Source organism: Schistocerca serialis, chromosome 9 (genome assembly GCF_023864345.2).
Source record: "Schistocerca serialis cubense isolate TAMUIC-IGC-003099 chromosome 9, iqSchSeri2.2, whole genome shotgun sequence".
Taxonomy (NCBI): domain Eukaryota; kingdom Metazoa; phylum Arthropoda; class Insecta; order Orthoptera; family Acrididae; genus Schistocerca; species Schistocerca serialis.
This window is the reverse complement of record NC_064646.1, coordinates 47,815,976-47,836,771: the sequence shown is the minus strand read 5'-3', so window position 1 is coordinate 47,836,771 and position 20,796 is coordinate 47,815,976.

The following is a 20,796-nucleotide window of genomic DNA, read 5'->3' as shown; positions in this document are numbered from 1 at the left end:
ACTACTAGTCCCTCACACACTCAGTAATCACTTCACTGCTAGGTGTCACTACTAGTCCCTCACACACTCAATTATCACTTCGCTGCTAGGTGTCACTACCAGTCCCTCACACACTCAGTTATCACTTCGCTGCTAGGTGTCACTACTAGTCCCTCACACACTCAGTTATCATTTCGCTGCTAGGTGTCACTACTAGTCCCTCACACACTCAGTTATCACTTCACTGCTAGGTGTCACTACTAGTCCCTCACACACTCAGTTATCACTTCGCTCCTAGGTGTCACTACTAGTCCCTCACACACTCAGTTATCACTTCACTTCTAGTTGTCACTACTAGTCCCTCACACACTCAGTTATCACTTCACTGCTAGGTGTTACTACTAGTCCCTCACACACTCAGTTATCACTTCGCGTCTAGGTGTCACTACTAGTCCCTCACACAATCAGTTATCACTTCGCTGGTAGGTGTCACTACTAGTCCCTCACACACTCAGTTATCACTTCGCTGCTAGGTGTTACTACTAGTCCCTCACACACTCAGTTATCTCTTCACTGCTAGGTGTCACTACTAGTCCCTCACACACTCAGTTATCACTTCGCTGCTAGGTGTCACTACTAGTCCCTCACACACTCAGTTATCACTTCGCTGCTAGGTGTCACTACTAGTCCCACACACACTCTGTTATCACTTCGCTGCTAGGTGTCACTACTAGTCCCTCACACACACAGTTATCACTTCCCTGCTGGGTGTCACTACTAGTCCCTCACACACTCAGTTATCACTTCGCTGCTAGGTGTCACTACAAGTCCCTCACACACTCAGTTCTCTTTTCGCTGCTAGGTGCCACTACTAGTCACTCACACACTCAGTTATCACTTCGCTGCTAGGTGCCACTACTAGTCCCTCACACACTCAGTTATCACTTGGCTGCTAGGTGTCACCACTAGTCCCTCACACACTCAGTTATCACTTCGCTGCTAGGTGTCGCTACTAGTCCCTTACATACTCAGTTATCACTTCGCTGCTAGGTGTCACTACTAGTCCCTCACACACTCAGTTATCACTTCGCTGCTAGGTGTCACTACTAGTCCCTCACACACTCAGTTATCACTTCACTGCTAGGTGTCACTACTAGTCCCTCACACACTCAGTTATCACTTCACTGCTAGGTGTCACTACTAGTCCCTCACACACTCAGTTATCACTTCGCTGCTAGGTGTCACTACTAGTCCCTCACACACTCAGTTATCACTTCGCTGCTAGGTGTCACTACTAGTCCCTCACACACTCAGTTATCACTTCGCTGCTAGGTGTCACTACTAGTCCCTCACACACTCAGTTATCACTTCGCTGCTAGGTGTCACTACTAGTCCCTCACACACTCAGTTATCACTTCACTGCTAGGTGTCACTACTAGTCCCTCACACACTCAGTTATCACTTCGCTGCTAGGTGTCACTACTAGTCCCTCACACACTCAGTTATCACTTCACTGCTAGGTGTCACTACTAGTCCCTCACACACTCAGTTATCACTTCACTGCTAGGTGTCACTACTAGTCCCTCACACACTCAGTTATCACTTTGCTGCTAGGTGTCACTACTAGTCACTCACACACTCAGTTATCACTTCGCTGCTAGGTGTCACTACTAGTCCCTCACACACTCAGTTATCACTTCACTGCTAGGTGTCACTACTAGTCCCTCACACACTCAGTTATCACTTCGCTGCTAGGTGTCACTACTAGTCCCTCACACACTCAGTTATCACTTCACTGCTAGGTGTCACTACTAGTCCCTCACACACTCAGTTATCACTTCGCTGCTAGGTGTCACTACTAGTCCCTCACACACTCAGTTATCACTTCACTGCTAGGTGTCACTACTAGTCCCTCACACACTCAGTTATCACTTCACTGCTAGGTGTCACTACTAGTCCCTCACACACTCAGTTATCACTTTGCTGCTAGGTGTCACTACTAGTCACTCACACACTCAGTTATCACTTCGCTGCTAGGTGTCACTACTAGTCCCTCACACACTCAGTTATCACTTCACTGCTAGGTGTCACTACTAGTCCCTCACACACTCAGTTATCACTTCGCTGCTAGGTGTCACTACTAGTCCCTCACACACTCAGTTATCACTTCGCTGCTAGGTGTCACTACTAGTCCCTCACACACTCAGTTATCACTTCGCTGCTAGGTGTCACTACTAGTCCCTCACACACTCAGTTATCACTTCGCTGCTAGGTGTCACTACTAGTCCCTCACACACTCAGTTATCACTTCGCTGCTAGGTGTCACTACTAGTCCCTCACACACTCAGTTATCACTTCGCTGCTAGGTGTCACTACTAGTCCCTCACACACTCAGTTATCACTTCACTGCTAGGTGTCACTACTAGTCCCTCACACACTCAGTTATCACTTTGCTGCTAGGTGTCACTACTAGTCACTCACACACTTAGTTATCACTTCGCTGCTAGGTGTCACTACTAGTCCCTCACACACTCAGTTATCACTTGACTGCTAGGTGTCACTACTAGTCCCTCACACACTCAGTTATCACTTCGCTGCTAGGTGTCACTACTAGTCCCTCACACACTCAGTTATCACTTCACTGCTAGGTGTCACTACTAGTCCCTCACACACTCAGTTATCACTTCACTGCTAGGTGTCACCTCTAGTCCCTCACACACTCAGTTACCACTTCACTGCTAGGTGTCACTACTAGTCCCTCACACACTCAGTTATCACTTCGCTGCTAGGTGTCACTACTAGTCCCTCACACACTCAGTTATCACTTCACTGCTAGGTGTCACTACTAGTCCCTCACACACTCAGTTATGACTTCGCTGCTAGGTGTCACTACTAGTCCCTCACACACTCAGTTATCACTTCACTGCTAGGTGTCACTACTAGTCCCTCACACACTCAGTTATCACTTCGCTGCTAGGTGTCACTACTAGTCCCTCACACACTCAGTTATCACTTCACTGCTAGGTGTCACTACTAGTCCCTCACACACTCAGTTATCACTTCGCTGCTAGGTGTCACTACTAGTCCCTCACACACTCAGTTATCACTTCGCTGCTAGGTGTCACTACTAGTCCCTCACACACTCAGTTATCACTTCGCTGCTAGGTGTCACTACTAGTCCCTCACACACTCAGTTATCACTTCACTGCTAGGTGTCACTACTAGTCCCTCACACACTCAGTTATCACTTCGCTGCTAGGTGTCACTACTAGTCCCTCACACACTCAGTTATCACTTCACTGCTAGGTGTCACTACTAGTCCCTCACACACTCAGTTATCACTTCGCTGCTAGGTGTCACTACTAGTCCCTCACACACTCAGTTATCACTTCACTGCTAGGTGTCACTACTAGTCCCTCACACACTCAGTTATCACTTCGCTGCTAGGTGTCACTACTAGTCCCTCACACACTCAGTTATCACTTCGCTGCTAGGTGTCACTACTAGTTCCTCACACACCAGTCTACATCTACATCTACATTGATACTCCGCAAGCCACCCAACGGTGTGTGGCGGAGGGCACTTTACGTGCCACTGTCATTACCTCCCTTTCCTGTTCCAGTTGCGTATGGTTTGCGGGAAGAACGACTGTCTGAAAGCCTCCGTGCGCGCTCTAATCTCTCTAATTTTACATTCGTGATCTCCTCGGGAGGTATAAGTAGGGGGAAGCAATATATTCGATACCTCATCCAGAAACGCACCCTCTCGAAACTTGGCGAGCAAGCTACACCGCGATGCAGAGCGCCTCTCTTGCAGAGTTTGCCGCTTGAGTTTATTAAACATCTCCGTAACGCTATCACGGTTACCAAATAACCCGGTGACGAAACGCGCCGCTCTTCTTTGGATCTTCTCTATCTCCTCCGTCAACCCAACCTGGTACGGATCCCACACTGATGAGCAATACTCAAGTATAGGTCGAACGAGTGTTTTGTAAGCCACCTCCTTTGTTGATAGATACATTTTCTAAGCACTCTCCCAATGAATCTCAACCTGGTACCCGCCTTACCAACAATTAATTTTATATGATCATTCCACTTCAAATCGTTCCGTACGCATACTCCCAGATATTTTACAGAAGTAACTGCTACCAGTGTTTGTTCCGCTATCATATAATCATACAATAAAGGATCCTTCTTTCTATGTATTCGCAATACATTACATTTGTCTATGTTAAGGGTCAGCTGCCACTCCCTGCACCAAGTGCCTATCCGCTGCAGATCTTCCTGTATTTCACTACAATTTTCTAATGCAGCAACTTCTCTGTATACTACAGCATCATCCGCGAAAAGCCGCATGGAACTTCCGACACTATCTACTAAGTCATTTATATATATTGTGAAAAGCAATGGTCCCATAACACTCCCCTGTGGCACGCCAGAGGTTACTTTAACGTCTGTAGACGTCTCTCCATTGATAACAACATGCTGTGTTCTGTTTGCTAAAAACTCTTCTATCCAGCCACACAGCTGGTCTGATATTCCGTAGGCTCTTACCTTGTTTATCAGGCGACAGTGCGGAACTGTATCGAACGCCTTCTGGAAGTCAAGAAAAATAGCATCTACCTGGGAGCCTGTATCTAATATTTTCTGGGTCTTATGAACAAATAAGGCGAGTTGGGTCTCACACGATCGCTGTTTCCGGAATCCATGTTGATTCCTACATAGTAGATTCTGGGTTTCCAGAAATGACATGATACGCGAGCAAAAAACATGTTCTAAAATTCTACAAGAGATCGACGTAAGAGATATAGGTCTATAGTTTTGCGCATCTGCTCGACGACCCTTCTTGAAGACTGGGACTATCTGTGCTCTTTTCCAATCATTTGGAACGCTCCGTTCCTCTAGAGACTTGCGGTACACGGCTGTTAGAAGGGGGGCAAGTTCTTTCGCGTACTCTGTGTAGAATCGAATTGTTATCCCGTCAGGTCCAGTGGACTTTCCTCCATTGAGTGATTCCAGTTGCTTTTCTATTCCTTGGACACTTATTTCGATGTCAGCCATATTTCGTTTGTGCGAGGATTTAGAGAAGGAACTGCAGTGCGGTCTTCCACTGTGAAACAGCTTTGGAAAAAGGTGTTTAGTATTTCAGCTTTACGCGTGTCATCCTCTGTTTCAATGCCATCATCATCCCGTAGTGTCTGGATATGCTGTTTCGAGCCACTTACTGATTTAACGTAAGACCAGAACTTCCTAGGATTTTCTATCAAGTCGGTACATAGAATTTTACTTTCGAATTCAATGAACGCTTCACGTATAGCCCTCCTTACGCTAACTTTGACATCGTTTAGCTTCTGTTTGTCTGAGAGGTTTTGGCTGCGTTTAAACTTGGAGTGAAGCTCTCTTTGCTTTCGCAGTAGTTTCCTAACTTTGTTGTTGTACCACGGTGGGTTTTCCCCGTCCCTCACAGTTTTACTCGGCACGTACCTGTCTAAAACGCACACTCAGTTATCACTTCGCTGCTAGGTGTCACTACTAGTCCCTCACACACTCTGTTATCACTTCACTGCTAGGTGTCACTACTAGTCCCTCACACACTCTGTTATCACTTCACTGCTAGGTGTCACTACTAGTCCCTGACACACTCAGTTATCACTTCGCTGCTAGGTGTCACTACTAGTCCCTCACACACTCAGTTATCACTTCGCTGCTAGGTGTCACTACTAGTCCCTCACACACTCAGTTATCACTTCGCTGCTAGGTGTCACTACTAGTCCCTCACACGCTCAGTTATCACTTCGCTGCTAGGTGTCACTACTAGTCCCTCACACACTCAGTTATCACTTCGCTGCTAGGTGTCACTACTAGTCCCTCACACACTCAGTTATCACTTCGCTGCTAGGTGTCACTACTAGTCCCTCACACACTCAGTTATCACTTCACTGCTAGGTGTCACTACTAGTCCCTCACACACTCAGTTATCACTTCGCTGCTAGGTGTCACTACTAGTCCCTCACACACTCAGTTATCACTTCACTGCTAGGTGTCACTACTAGTCCCTCAGACACTCAGTTATCACTTCACTGCTAGGTGTCACTACTAGTCCCTCACACATTCAGTTATCACTTCACTGCTAGGTGTCACTACTATTCCCTCACACACTCAGTAATCACTTCGCTGCAAGGTGTCACTACTAGTCCCTCACACACTCAGTTATCACTTCGCTGCTAGGTGTCACTACTAGTCCCTCACACACTCAGTTATCACTTCGCTGCTAGGTGTCACAACTAGTTCCTCACACACTCAGTTATCACTTCACTGCTAGGTGTCACTACTATTCCCTCCCACACTCAGTAATCACTTTGCTGCTAGGTGTCACTACTAGTCCCTCACATACTCATTTATCACTTCACTGCTAGGTGTCACTAATAGTCCCTCACACACTCAGTTATCACTTCGCTGCTAGGTGTCACTACTAGTCCCTCACACACTCAGTTATCACTTCGCTGCTAGGTGTCACTACTAGTCCCTCACACACTCAGTTATCACTTCGCTGCTAGGTGTCACTACTAGTCCCTCACACACTCAGTTATCACTTCGCTGCTAGGTGTCACTACTAGTCCCTCACACACTCAGTTATCACTTCGCTGCTAGGTGTCACTACTAGTCCCTCACACACTCAGTTATCACTTCGCTGCTAGGTGTCACTACTAGTCCCTCACACACTCAGTTATCACTTCACTGCTAGGTGTCACTACTATTCCCTCCCACACTCAGTAATCACTTCGCTGCTAGGTGTCACTACTAGTCCCTCACACACTCAGTTATCACTTCACTGCTAGGTGTCACTACTATTCCCTCCCACACTCAGTAATCACTTTGCTGCTAGGTGTCACTACTAGTCCCTCACACACTCAGTTATCACTTCACTGCTAGGTGTCACTACTAGTCCCTCACACACTCAGTTATCACTTCACTGCTAGGTGTCACTACTAGTCCCTCACACACTCAGTAATCACTTCGCTGCTAGGTGTCACTACTAGTCCCTCACACACTCAGTTATCACTTCGCTGCTAGGTGTCACTACTAGTCCCTCACACACTCAGTTATCACTTCGCTGCTAGGTGTCACTACTAGTCCCTCACACACTCAGTTATCACTTCACTGCTAGGTGTCACTACTAGTCCCTCACACACTCAGTTATCACTTCACTGCTAGGTGTCACTACTATTCCCTCACACACTCAGTTATCACTTCACTGCTAGGTGTCACTACTATTCCCTCCCACACTCAGTAATCACTTTGCTGCTAGGTGTCACTACTAGTCCCTCACACACTCAGTTATCACTTCGCTGCTAGGTGTCACTACTAGTCCCTCACACACTCAGTTATCACTTCGCTGCTAGGTGTCACTACTAGTCCCTCACACACTCAGTTATCACTTCGCTGCTAGGTGTAACTACTAGTCCCTCACACACTCAGTTATCACTTCGCTGCTAGGTGTCACTACTAGTCCCTCACACACTCAGTTATCACTTCACTGCTAGGTGTCACTACTATTCCCTCCCACACTCAGTAATCACTTTGCTGCTAGGTGTCACTACTAGTCCCTCACACACTCAGTTATCACTTCGCTGCTAGGTGTCACTACTAGTCCCTCACACACTCAGTTATTACTTCGCTGCTAGGTGTCACTACTAGTCCCTCACACACTCAGTTATCACTTCGCTGCTAGGTGTCACTACTAGTCCCTCACACACTCAGTTATCACTTCACTGCTAGATGTCACTACTAGTCCCTCACACACTCAGTTATCACTTCACTGCTAGGTGTCACTACTAGTCCCTCACACACTCAGTTATCACTTCGCTGCTAGGTGTCACTACTAGTCCCTCACACACTCAGTTATCACTTCGCTGCTAGGTGTCACTACCAGTCCCTCACACACTCAGTTATCACTTCGCTGCTAGGTGTCACTACTAGTCCCTCACACACTCAGTTATCACTTCACTGCTAGGTGTCACTACTAGTCCCTCACACACTCAATTATCACTTCGCTGCTAGGTGTCGCTACTAGTCCCTCACACACTCAGTTATCACTTCGCTGCTAGGTGTCACTACTAGTCCCTGACACACTCAGTTATCACTTCGCTGCTAGGTGTCACTACTAGTCCCTCACACACTCAGTTATCACTTCGCTGCTAGGTGTCACTACTAGTCCCTCACACACTCAGTTATCACTTCGCTGCTAGGTGTCACTACTAGTCCCTCACACACTCAGTTATCACTTCGCTGCTAGGTGTCACTACTAGTCCCTCACACACTCAGTTATCACTTCGCTGCTAGGTGTCACTACTAGTCCCTCACACACTCAGTTATCACTTCACTGCTAGGTGTCACTACTATTCCCTCACACACTCAGTTATCACTTCACTGCTAGGTGTCACTACTAGTCCCTCACACACTCAGTTATCACTTCACTGCTAGGTGTCACTACTATTCCCTCACACACTCAGTTATCACTTCGCTGCTAGGTGTCACTACTAGTCCCTCACACACTCAGTTATCACTTCACTGCTAGGTGTCACTACTATTCCCTCCCACACTCAGTAATCACTTCGCTGCTAGGTGTCACTACTAGTCCCTCACACACTCAGTTATCACTTCATTGCTAGGTGTCACTACTATTCCCTCCCACACTCAGTAATCACTTTGCTGCTAGGTGTCACTACTAGTCCCTCACACACTCAGTTATCACTTCACTGCTAGGTGTCACTACTAGTCCCTCACACACTCAGTTATCACTTCACTGCTAGGTGTCACTACTAGTCCCTCACACACTCAGTAATCACTTCGCTGCTAGGTGTCACTACTAGTCCCTCACACACTCAGTTATCACTTCGCTGCTAGGTGTCACTACTAGTCCCTCACACACTCAGTTATCACTTCACTGCTAGGTGTCACTACTAGTCCCTCACACACTCAGTTATCACTTCACTGCTAGGTGTCACTACTAGTCCCTCACACACTCAGTAATCACTTCGCTGCTAGGTGTCACTACTAGTCCCTCACACACTCAGTTATCACTTCGCTGCTAGGTGTCACTACTAGTCCCTCACACACTCAGTTATCACTTCGCTGCTAGGTGTCACTACTAGTCCCTCACACACTCAGTTATCACTTCGCTGCTAGGTGTCACTACTAGTCCCTCACACACTCAGTTATCACTTCGCTGCTAGGTGTCACTACTAGTCCCTCACACACTCAGTTATCACTTCACTGCTAGGTGTCACTACTATTCCCTCACACACTCAGTTATCACTTCACTGCTAGGTGTCACTACTAGTCCCTCACACACTCAGTTATCACTTCACTGCTAGGTGTCACTACTATTCCCTCACACACTCAGTTATCACTTCACTGCTAGGTGTCACTACTAGTCCCTCACACACTCAGTTATCACTTCGCTGCTAGGTGTCACTACTAGTCCCTCACACACTCAGTTATCACTTCACTGCTAGGTGTCGCTACTAGTCCCTCACACACTCAGTTATCACTTCGATCACTTCGCTGCTAGGTGTCGCTACTAGTCCCTCATACACTCAGTTGTCTATAGTGCAGGCTTCGCTACCAGAGGGCTCTGTCAACACCGGTGAGGTCTCACTCTGCCAGCATTTACTGCTTCACTCCTCAACATCTATTCCAGCCGACGTGACTGCTAAATCTTCAGACTAAACGAAAAAAATAACACCAATACCAAATAAGGCAAATAGTGATAAATGCAAATACTACCGAACCATCACTTTCATACGTCCTGGCTGCAAATACTGATCCATAATATTTACAGAGGAATGGAACACACTAGAGAAGACGAGCTAGAGGAAAATCGATTTTGAGGGAACACATTAACCGCTAGAGATCGGTTGAAGAAATTAAACCCGTATTTAAACATCTATAGATGTAGAAAATAACTTTTGACAGTTTTGACCAGAATATACAGTCTGAATTTAAGTTGCAACCAGGGATAAAATACAGTGAGCGGCATGTTATCTAGAACTCGGCCACAAATCAGACAGCAGTTGTAAGACTTAAAAGGAAGCTGGTAGTTGATAGTTGAGAAGTGAGAGAGAGAGAGAGAGTGAGAGAGAGAGAGAGAGAGAGAGGGGGGGGGGGTTCTAGCCCCATCTTCCATGTTACTCACTTTGCATACAGAATGTTTCACACGTAATGCTACACACTTATCGAGTCTGTAGACGGGACCCAGCTGATTAAGTTTTACATAGGAATCAATGTCTGGAAACGTCATCCAGCGACGCTACAGAGTATAAAAATAACAGGTGCTGCAGTCTGTAAAATATGTGTATACAGGGAGATCCAATGAAGACGTTACCAATTTTCTATGATGGTGGCGGTGGATAAATGCATTAATTTGAGGTTATGTCCCTATAACAGAAAATTAGAAGAGAAGACATGCCTGATATGTGTGACAGTATGTACCAGTAGCGTTGTAGCTCAAATGTAAGGCAGGAAACTTTCAAAGGTGGTAGTATGGACCGAAAGAAGAAAACAATGTCCAGTGCACATGGGCTGTAAAATGCACACCTTAAGAGCTTTGAGGACTTGTTCGTCTTCGCTAGCATAAAACATATCTCCACTATTGAATAAGTGCTCATAGCTCCTCAGGTATGCATTTTGCAGCCCATGTTTACCGGACATTTTTTCTTACTTTGATCCATACTACCACCTTTGAAAGTTAACAACAACAGAACCAGTACTTGTATTCCGCAGTCAGATTTATGATAACGATTTTCCCTTGTAACTTTCGACTCATTCGTTTCCGGTACTGAGGCCATTACCTCAAATTGATTCATAAACAAGGCATCACACACTATTTACATACATTTGCCGGAGCTGGCGCCTGTATATTGATGCTCTGTAGCCTCGTTAGATGACGTTTGCAGGCATGAGTTACTATGTAAAATTGCAAGCTCTAGAAATGTGAAACACCTTGTATAAAGAAAGCAACATACGAAACGGACGAGAAATTCGGGAAATTAATCGAAGATAAGAAAGAAGAAATAGAAGTTATTTCCAAATCGAACTTTCATTTTGCTGCTACTGATCTGAAATTGTTGTTGTTGTTGTGGTCTTCAGTCCTGAGACTGGTTTGATGCAGCTCTCCATGCTATTCTATCCTGTGCAAGCTTCTTCATCTCCCAGTACCTACTGCAACCTACGTCCTTCTGAATCTGCTTAGTGTAATCATCTCTTGGTCTCCCCCTATGATTTTTACCCTCCACGCTGCCCTCCAATACTAAATTGGTGATCCCTTGATGCCTGAGAACATGTCCTACCAACCGATCCCTTCTTCTGGTCAAGTTGTGCCACAAACTTCTCTTCTCCCCAATCCTATTCAATACCTCCACATTAGTTATGTGATCTACCCATCTAATCTTCAGCATTCTTCTGTAGCACCACATTTCGAAAGCTTCTATTCTCTTCTTGTCCAAACTATTTATCGTCCATGTTTCACTTCCATACATGGCTACACTCCATACAAATACTTTCAGAAACGACTTCCTGACACTTAAATCTATACTCGATGTTAACAAATTTCTCTTCTTCAGAAACGCTTTCCTTGCCATTGCCAATCTACATTTTATATCCTCTCTACTTCGTCCATCATCAGTTATTTTGCTCCCCAAATAGCAAAACTCCTTTACTACTTTGAGTGTCTCATTTCCTAATCTAATACCCTCAGCATCACCCGACTTAACTCGACTACATTCCATTATCCTCGTTTTGCTTTTGTTGATGTTCATCTTATATCCTTCCTTCAAGACACCATCCATTCCGTTCAACTGCTCTTCCAAGTCCTTTGCTGTCTCTGACAGAATTACAATGTCATCGGCGAACCTCAAAGTTTTTATTTCTTCTCCATGGATTTTAATACCTACTCCAAATTTTTCTTTTGTTTCCTTTACTGCTTGCTCAATATAGAGATTGAATAACATCGGGGAGAGGCTACAACCCTGTCTTACTCCCTTCCCAACCACTGCTTCCCTTTCAAGTCCCTCAACTCTTATAACTGCCATCTGGTTTCTGTACAAGTTGTAAATAGCCTTTCGCTCCCTGTATTTTACCCCTGCCACCTTTAGAATTTGAAAGAGAGTATTCCAGTCAACATTGTTAAAAGCTTTCTCTAAGTCTACAAATGCTAGAAACGTAGGTTTGCCTTTCCTTAATCTTTCTTCTAAGATAAGTCGTAAGGTCAGTATAGCATCACGTGTTCCAACATTTATACGGAATCCAAACTGCTCTTCCCCGAGGTCGGCTTCTACTAGTTTTTCCATTCCTCTCTAAAGAATTTGCGTAGGTATTTTGCAGCCATGACTTATTAAAATGATAGTTCGGTAATTTTCACATTTGTCAAAACCTGCTATCTTTGGATTGGAATTATTATATTCTTCTTGAAGTCTGAGGGTATTTCGCCTGTTTCATACATCTTGCTCACCAGATGGTAGAGTTTAGTCAGAACTGGCTCTCCCAAGGCCGTCAGTAGTTCCAATGGAATGTTGTCTACTCCGGGGGCCTTGTTTCGACTCAGGTCTTTCAGTGCTCTGTCAAACTCTTCACGCAGTATCGTATCTCCAATTTCATCTTCATCTACATCCTCTTCAATTTCCATAATATTGTCCTCAAGTGCATCGCCCTTGTATAGACCCTCTATATACTCCTTCCACCTTTCTCCTTTCCCTTCTTTGCTTAGAACTGGTTTTCCATCTGAGCTCTTGATGTTCATACATGTGGTTCTCTTATCTCCAAAGGTCTCTTTAATTTTCCTGTAGGCAGTATCTATCTTACCCCTAGTGAGATAAGCCTCTACATCCTTACATTTGTCCTCTAGCCATCCCTGCTTATCCATTTTGCACTTCCTGTCTATCTCATTTTTGAGGCGTTTGTATTCCTTTTTGCCTGCTTCATTTACTGCATTTTTATATTTTCTCCTTTCATCAATTAAATTCAATATTTCTTCTGTTACCCAAGGATTTCTACTAACCCTCTTCTTTTTACCTACTTGATCGTCTGCTGCCTTCACTGCTTCATCCCTCAGAGCTACCCATTCTTCTTCTACTGTATTTCTTTCCCCCATTCCTTTCAATTGTTCCCTTATGCTCTCCCTGAAACTCTGTACAACCTCTGGTTCTTTCAGTTTATCCAGGTCCCATCTCCTTAAATTCCCACCTTTCTGCAGTTTCTTCAGTTTTAATCTACAGGTTATAACCAATAGATTGTGGTCAGAGTCCACATCTGCCCCTGGAAATGTCTTACAATTTAAAACCTGGTTCCTAAATCTCTGTCTTACCATTATATAATCTATCTGATACCTTTTAGTATCTCCAGGGTTCTTCCATGTATACAACCTTCTTTCATGATTCTTAAACCAAGTGTCAGCTATGATTAAGTTGTGCTCTGTGCAAAATTCTATCAGAAATTATATGGCATTTATTAGCGCTGAAGAGGATCGTTCAAACGGTGGTCGAAATGTCGTTATTTTAGTTGTTTCACTGTTTTATAATGATATCGCCTAGTACCCAAAACGGTTATCTTCAAGTTGTTTGTTGGAATTCTATCGCTTCTCTCCGATATTTTCAGTATGATACTAATATTTTTTCCTACACCTAGCAACTTTAATAGTGCTTGAAATGATGAAAATAGTACCAAATACTTTTTGACATGGAGACAGAAACGGTGCTTGTTTTTGATGATAACAATATACAGGAAAATTCAGCCATGTTTCTGCGAAGTTGCATAACGTCGAGATCCTGAAATACATCCGTATATTTCGAATGTGGTACAATAGCTGTAGGTAGGAGGCTAGGTGCTGCAGAAGTAAAGCTGTGTGGACGGGGCGTGAGTCGTGTTTGGGTAGCTCAAATGGTAGAGCACTTGCCCATGAAAGGCAAAGGTCCCGAGTACGAGTCTCGGTGCCGCACACAGTTTTAATCTGCCAGGAAATTTCATATCGGCGCACACTCCGCTGCAGAGTGAAAATCTCATTCTGGAAAGAGCTGTATAGTTACTGGAGAGATACAGGATGTTCCAAAATTCCCGTTAAAAACTTCTAGGGAACTGAGTGACGATATTTTGAACTGGAACCCATGTATGGAAACGTATATCCTTTCTACAGCCGTATAAATACATCTTCGCTAGTGTGGTATGCAACAGGGTAATCATCACTGGAGGGGGGGAGTTACTTACGTCGGATCGTATGATGTCATTTGACGGCTGTCCTACCTCTCTGAACTGGTTCGAGTCTCGTTCATGTGTCTGTGAGTGTTAGAGCAACATTGCTGAGTACACTTTTGCCGAATACACCGACATGAGTATTCTGTGTGACCAAGCTCACAGTACTGGAAGAGCTGCTGGTCGCCTTTATCAAGATTGTTCTCCACAACGTTTGACTCCTTCCCACACGCTTTTCGTTACCATTGCGCAACGTCTTCGAGAAAGGGTGCCTTCACCGTCAGCAGGTGCGTCTGTGGTGCCCCGTGGAGACGCAACGCACGCGAATTGGAAAATATATTTACATGGATATGGTGTCTGTTCCTTCGGAAATGTCCGAAAGGACTCTACGAATGTAGTGTGTGGACATACAAGGTGAGAATGTGGGTCTCGCAGGAGGTATGGGCGAGATAGTCCCTGTAGTCTCACTATCCTCTGTGCCCTCGGTGGCTCAGATGGATAGAGCGTGTGCCATGAAAGCAGGTCCCGGGTTCGAGTCCCGGTCGGGGCACACATTTTCACCTGTCTCCGTTGATATATATCAACGCCAGTCAGCAGCTGAAGGTATTAACATCATTCTAATTTCGAATTGGAAAAGGCCCTCCTGTAAAAGCAGAGTCTGTGAAGACCGATTTTTTTTTGTTTCTTTGGTTATTAACGAGTGGAACTGTAGAGCAATAGATGTACTGGGTCACATCTACTCTGAATCGCCAAAGAAACTGGTATAATAATACGTATTCAAACACAGAGATACGCAAAGAGGCAAAATATGGTGCTGCGGCCGGCAACGCCTGAGTAAGGCATGTGTCTGCCGCGGTTGTTAGATCGGTTACTGCTGCTACAGCGGCTGGTTATCAAGATTTAAATGACTTTAAACGTGGTATTGTACTCGGCGCAAGAGCGATGGGACACAGCATCTCCGAGGTAGCGATGAAGGGGATTTTCCTGTACGACCATTTCACGAGGTTACCGTGAAAATCAGCAATGCAGTAAAACGACAATTCTCCGACATCGCTGCGGCCGGAAAAAGATCCTGCAGGAATGGGGACTGAAGAGAATCGTTCAGCGTGGCGAAAGTGCAACCATTCCGCAAATTACAGCAAATTTCAGTGCTTGACCGTCAATAAGTGTCAGATTGCGAATCATTCAACGAAACATCATCTACATGGGCTTTGAGAGCCAAAGGCCCACTCGTGTACCCTTGCTGACTGCACTGCAGAAGGCTTTACGCCTCATTTGGGCCCATCGGTACGAACATTCGACTGTTGATGACTGGAAACATATTGCCTGGTTGGACGAGTCTCATTTCAAAATGTATATAGAGTATGAACGTGTACGGGTATGAAGACAACATCATGAATCCATGGACCCTGCATGTCAGCTGGGGACTGTTGAAGCTGGTGGAGGCTCTGTGACGTTGTATGGCGTGTGCATTTGGAGTGATGTGGGACCCCTGATACGTCTAGATACAACTCTGACTGGTGACACGTGCGTAAGCATCCTGTCTGATCACCTGCCTGCAATCATGTCCATTGTGCATTCCGACGGAAGTGGGTAATTCCAGCACGAGAATGCGACGCCCCACACAACCACAATTGCTACAGAGTGGCTGCAGGAACACTCTTCCGAGGTTAAATACTTCCGGTGGCCACCAAACTCCCCAAAACATCCAGTACGTTTTCAGTACATTGTATAGCATTATCGAGCATACGTGGGATGCCTTGCAACGTGTTGATCAGAGGAGACCTCTACTCCCTCGTACTCTTACGGACTTATGGGCAGCTCTGCAGGATTCATGATGTCAGTTCCCTCCTGCGCGACTTCAGCCATTAGTAGAGTCCATGCCACGGCGTGTTGAGGCACTTCTGCGTGCTCGCGGGGGGCCTACACGGTTTTTCTTTGGCTCTTCAGTGTAACAAATTACTTGTCAAAGTGACAGCGTTACCAATATGTTTTCAAATGGTTCTAGTATACGGTACGTCTCCGGAGACGGGTTACAATTTAAAATACGAGTATTATGTACTCATCCCCTCTACAAGTTCTAGCAGTTAGTAATGGTAATTTCGGAACATCCTGTACGTTTCCAGTAAATTGTATAGCCGTTGTCGTATTACAGTTGGTATCTGCGAATACATTTCATAATTCGTGACAGATCGTGAGGCGCGACTGCAGACGTCCGCAGCGTTTACCCAGGGGTCGTCTTGCCTACGGCAGCTCTGACGGCCACGAGAATAACCGGAGGTAGAGAGCGCAGCACGGCTAGTTTGAAGGCCACTTTCAACTAATGTTGCCAGAGGTGTCTCTAGAGATACGACGACTCGCCGCACGTAAGCTTTAAGCGGAAAGCCAAATGCTCCAACTTCTGGCCTCTGCTAACATTTCGAAATACACTGTCCTATCAGTAAGTGTACAGACACCTATTAGTGGACATTAATATGCAGTGTGTCCACCCTTTGTCTCTATGGCGGCTTGAACTCTGCGCGGGACACTAAGTAAGGTACCTGCCGCCAATTTACGCACCACACACGGAGATAGTATCTACGTGTTTGTTTTTGAACATGCCAGACAATACAGTGCTCAGCAAGATTGCCATGTCTCTCACCAATTTTGAACGTTTGGAACACCTTGGGGAGGTTCTTCAAACCAGGTCGCGATTTTGACGATGTGACGAACCAACTGAACTGAATTTGGTACGATATCCGTCAGGAGGTCATCTACTAACTTTTCCCGTCAATGTCACGCCGAATAACTGCCCGCTTAAAGGCCAGAGTTGGACCAACACGTTATCGACTTATCAATTTGTGAAGCTCTTTCTCTTGAATTAATCATCCAGTTTTTCTGCAACTGTAATCATTCATTTGCCCCTACACGTACATGATGTGTATCGATTTCCATTGCACTGGGGTAATTCCACCGGGATACGTTTATTTTCCTTAGTGTGTAAATATATTTGGAGCAGGTCATTCAAAAACGTTTGAAATGAAATAGAGGGGAGCTGGTTGTCGTTAGGAGAACAGAATGTATTAGACTCGCGGATCATATGGTGTTATTGGCAGTGAGCGAAAGAAGTATGACTGAAATGTTAAAAGAATTAAACAAGAGACGTGAGTAAATTGGAATGAGAAATAATTAGAAAAAGGCAAAATGTCCGGTGGTAAGTGCAAGAAAAGTAAGAACAACTATAATGTTAGGCAGGAAGATACAGAACAATTTAGTGTTTTTAGATAACTGCCGGCCGGAGTGGCCGTGCGGTTCTAGGCGCTTCAGTCTGGAACCGCGTGACCGCTACGGTCGCATGTTCGAATCCTGCCTCGGGCATGGATGTGTGTGATGTCCTTAGGTTAGTTAGGTTTAAGTAGTTCTAGGTTCTAGGGGACTGATGACCACAGATGTTAAGTTCCATAGTGCTCAGAGCCATTTGAACCATTTAGGTAACTGCGACGCGCTATTATGGACGACATTGGATGTAATAAGGAGGTGAAAACACGTATAGCAATTGCCAACGAGACGTTTCATAACAGGAGGCTTTCATGTGGGTGCGTTGATACGGGATAAAATAGGCAGGCACAGTGAGAAATTAGGTGGTGTTGAGTCGGAGAACAAAGAGAAATTTTAAACGTAGCAGGATGACGAAACACAATTGGCATGGACACTGAATGAGAAGAGATTGTTTATTGATGGATGGTATGGAGGAAATAGTGAATGGAAGAAGAAGAAGAACAAGTAGAAGAAGAAGAAGTCGCAGAACATACCAAGTGGTGGACAGTGTAGGGACAGAAAATAGTTGTGAGAAAACAAGAGAGTATCAAATGATGGGACTGTGTGGAGAGCTACATGTGAAGACCTGCCCTAGGCTAGAACACACATGAGGGTGGTGGTGGTGGTGGTGGTGGTGGTGGTGGTGGTGGCGGTGGTGGTGATGAACAAGACTTATTTAGGACATTTTGCAATACGCCCATTTTCTTGTAATCCTAATTTAAACAAAAAAAATAGGCAGTTTATAATCTGTACTCTACAAACGACCGTGAAGAGCATGGCAGATGGAACTTGCCATTATACCAGTTATCAGAACTTATTCCCACTCCACTGACACGTATGGAGCGTGCGAAATTTGACTGCTTAAAAGCCTCTGTGCGTGCTGTGCTTTGTCTAATCTGGTCTTCATGCTTCCTACAGTTACGATACGTAGGCGGTTTCAGTATATTCCTACATTCATCATGTAACGTCGGTTCTAGAAACTTTCTAAGTAGGCCTCCTCGCGATACTTTGCTCTTCCACGGGATAGTCTGTGTCTATCATCAACTGTCCGTTAGTTCAGTTCTCTGAGCGCCTTCGTGACATTCTCCTATGGGTCAAACAAACCTGTGAGCATTTTTGCAGCCCTTCTCTGTATAAGTTCAATATCCCCTGTTCGTCCTATCTGGTACGGGTCCCATGAATCTGATCAATAATCCAGGATGGGTCGCACGATTATTTTGTAATCAGTCTCCTCTGTAGAGTGATTGCAATTCCCCAGTATTGTTCCAATGAACCGCACGTGCTTTACCTAGAAATGTGCTTATGTGATCGTTCCATTTCATACCCCTACAAATTTATACATTGAAGTATTTACATGAGTTAACAAATTGCAGCTGCAGCGCACTGAAGCTGTAGCCATCGGAGTCTACGGAGTCTCATTTTGTGAAATGTTGATTTTGTCGATACCGTCACAGTAGTATATCTGACTATGCTAACAGAGCCTCAACGTCACCTCTGCTTACAACGGCTTCGAACTATAAAAGTCCTCGAATGTGTTCCGTAAGTTTTGGAGACAGATGAAAATCGGATGGGACCAAGTCGGGGCTGTGTAGAGGTGAATCGACGGCAGTGAACGAACGGCATCGCAGTGCTGCAGACGTCGCAGCGCTAGGCTGTAGTTCGGCGTTGTAATGCTGCAGAGGAGGGCGTTCCACGTGCGGACCAACTCTTCCAGTTCGTGCTTTCAGTTTTCTGAGCCGTTTCTCACGCACCGACACAGTTACATCACACACTGCTATGTTACACGGTACAAATCGGAGCCCTCTAGCAGCACAGGACTACAGATATGTAGAATAAAGATGTAGAATGTTACTAACGTTTTCTAACTGGAAAGCTCAAGAGTTTTCAAATAAAACATTTGGAGCCACTACTTCTCAGCACGCCCTCGTGTTATATGCACAAAAATCAAAAGACTGTTTCTGAGCAAAGTATGCTATCCTTTTGATTGAACATCTTTATAACGTACATCAGAAGTAAACCTTATGGTGATGGTGAAATTTCGTATTTATATTTACATTGAAAGGCGATTAATCTGTGGCCAATACACATTGACAACGGCAGTAGCCAGGTGGATATTAACTGCAATACCGCCCACATTGCCACGGTAAGTGGAAGAACTGGTTTTCCGACACATGTCGCCATGTAACAGTCACTCATGGCGATACATTAAAGAGTTCTCTGTCTCCCTGTCAGAGAGCCAGTACCCGGCATCACTCTAACCGAAATAAAGACGGAAATTCTGTGTGCCACATTTGAAAATGAGTCTGAAAAGGTTACAAAACTAGTTAATGGAATTAAAAATACTTCAAAGTGTGAGTTGCTGCAGTTTTCCGTATTTATATTCAATACACTAGTCACAGGCTCTAGGACACCCTTAGGGGATATGCTTAATCGGTTGAGAGTGTGATGTGTCCCTCCGAGATTAATTGTGCCTGGGCTTTAAGCGACTCACCGGTCAGAATTTACAGAGCTGCCAACTACATCTCACACCGGGAATATTATTAGGTTTAGTTTGCATCGCAAATCAAACAAGCATTCGCAGCCATTCCCTCTATTGACTACCACTCGCCTATATTCAATATTTAAGGATCCCTCCGGAAATATTCCAAGTAGACTTTCTCTGGATGTTTTACGTCAATTTCCAAGCGCCTGCCAGTTCAATTTCATCAGAAACTCTGTGACACTCTCCAACGGATCAAACAAACCTGTGCCCATTCGTGCTGCCCTTCTCTGTATACATTCAGTATCGCCTGGCAGTCGTATCTGATTAGGATCCAAGAATCTCGAGCAATATTGGGGGATGGGTCGCACGAGTATTTGTAAACAATTTCTTTTGTGCACAGATTGTATTTTATTATAATTCCACCAATAAATTGCAGCCTGCCACCGTCCTTCCCTAAGACTGCGACTATGTGGCGGTTCCATTTCAAATCTATAGAAATTTTTACACCCAGGTATTCGTGTGGGTTGAGCGATTGAGAATTTGACTCGTTGTCACTATACTCGTAGGATAAGGTTATTTCGTTTTGTGAACCGAACAATTTTATATTTCGGGAACATTTGAAACAAGTTGTCATGCTTTGCACTACACTGAAATCTTATGAGGGCGTGACTTCTTTCAGACAGTACTTCATTACAGACAACTGCGTCATTTGCGGAAAGACTGAAGTTCCAAATAGACCGCGTAACCACGGCCCCCTTCTCCCCCCCCCCCCCCCCCAAGTTGCTATCTGAAGAC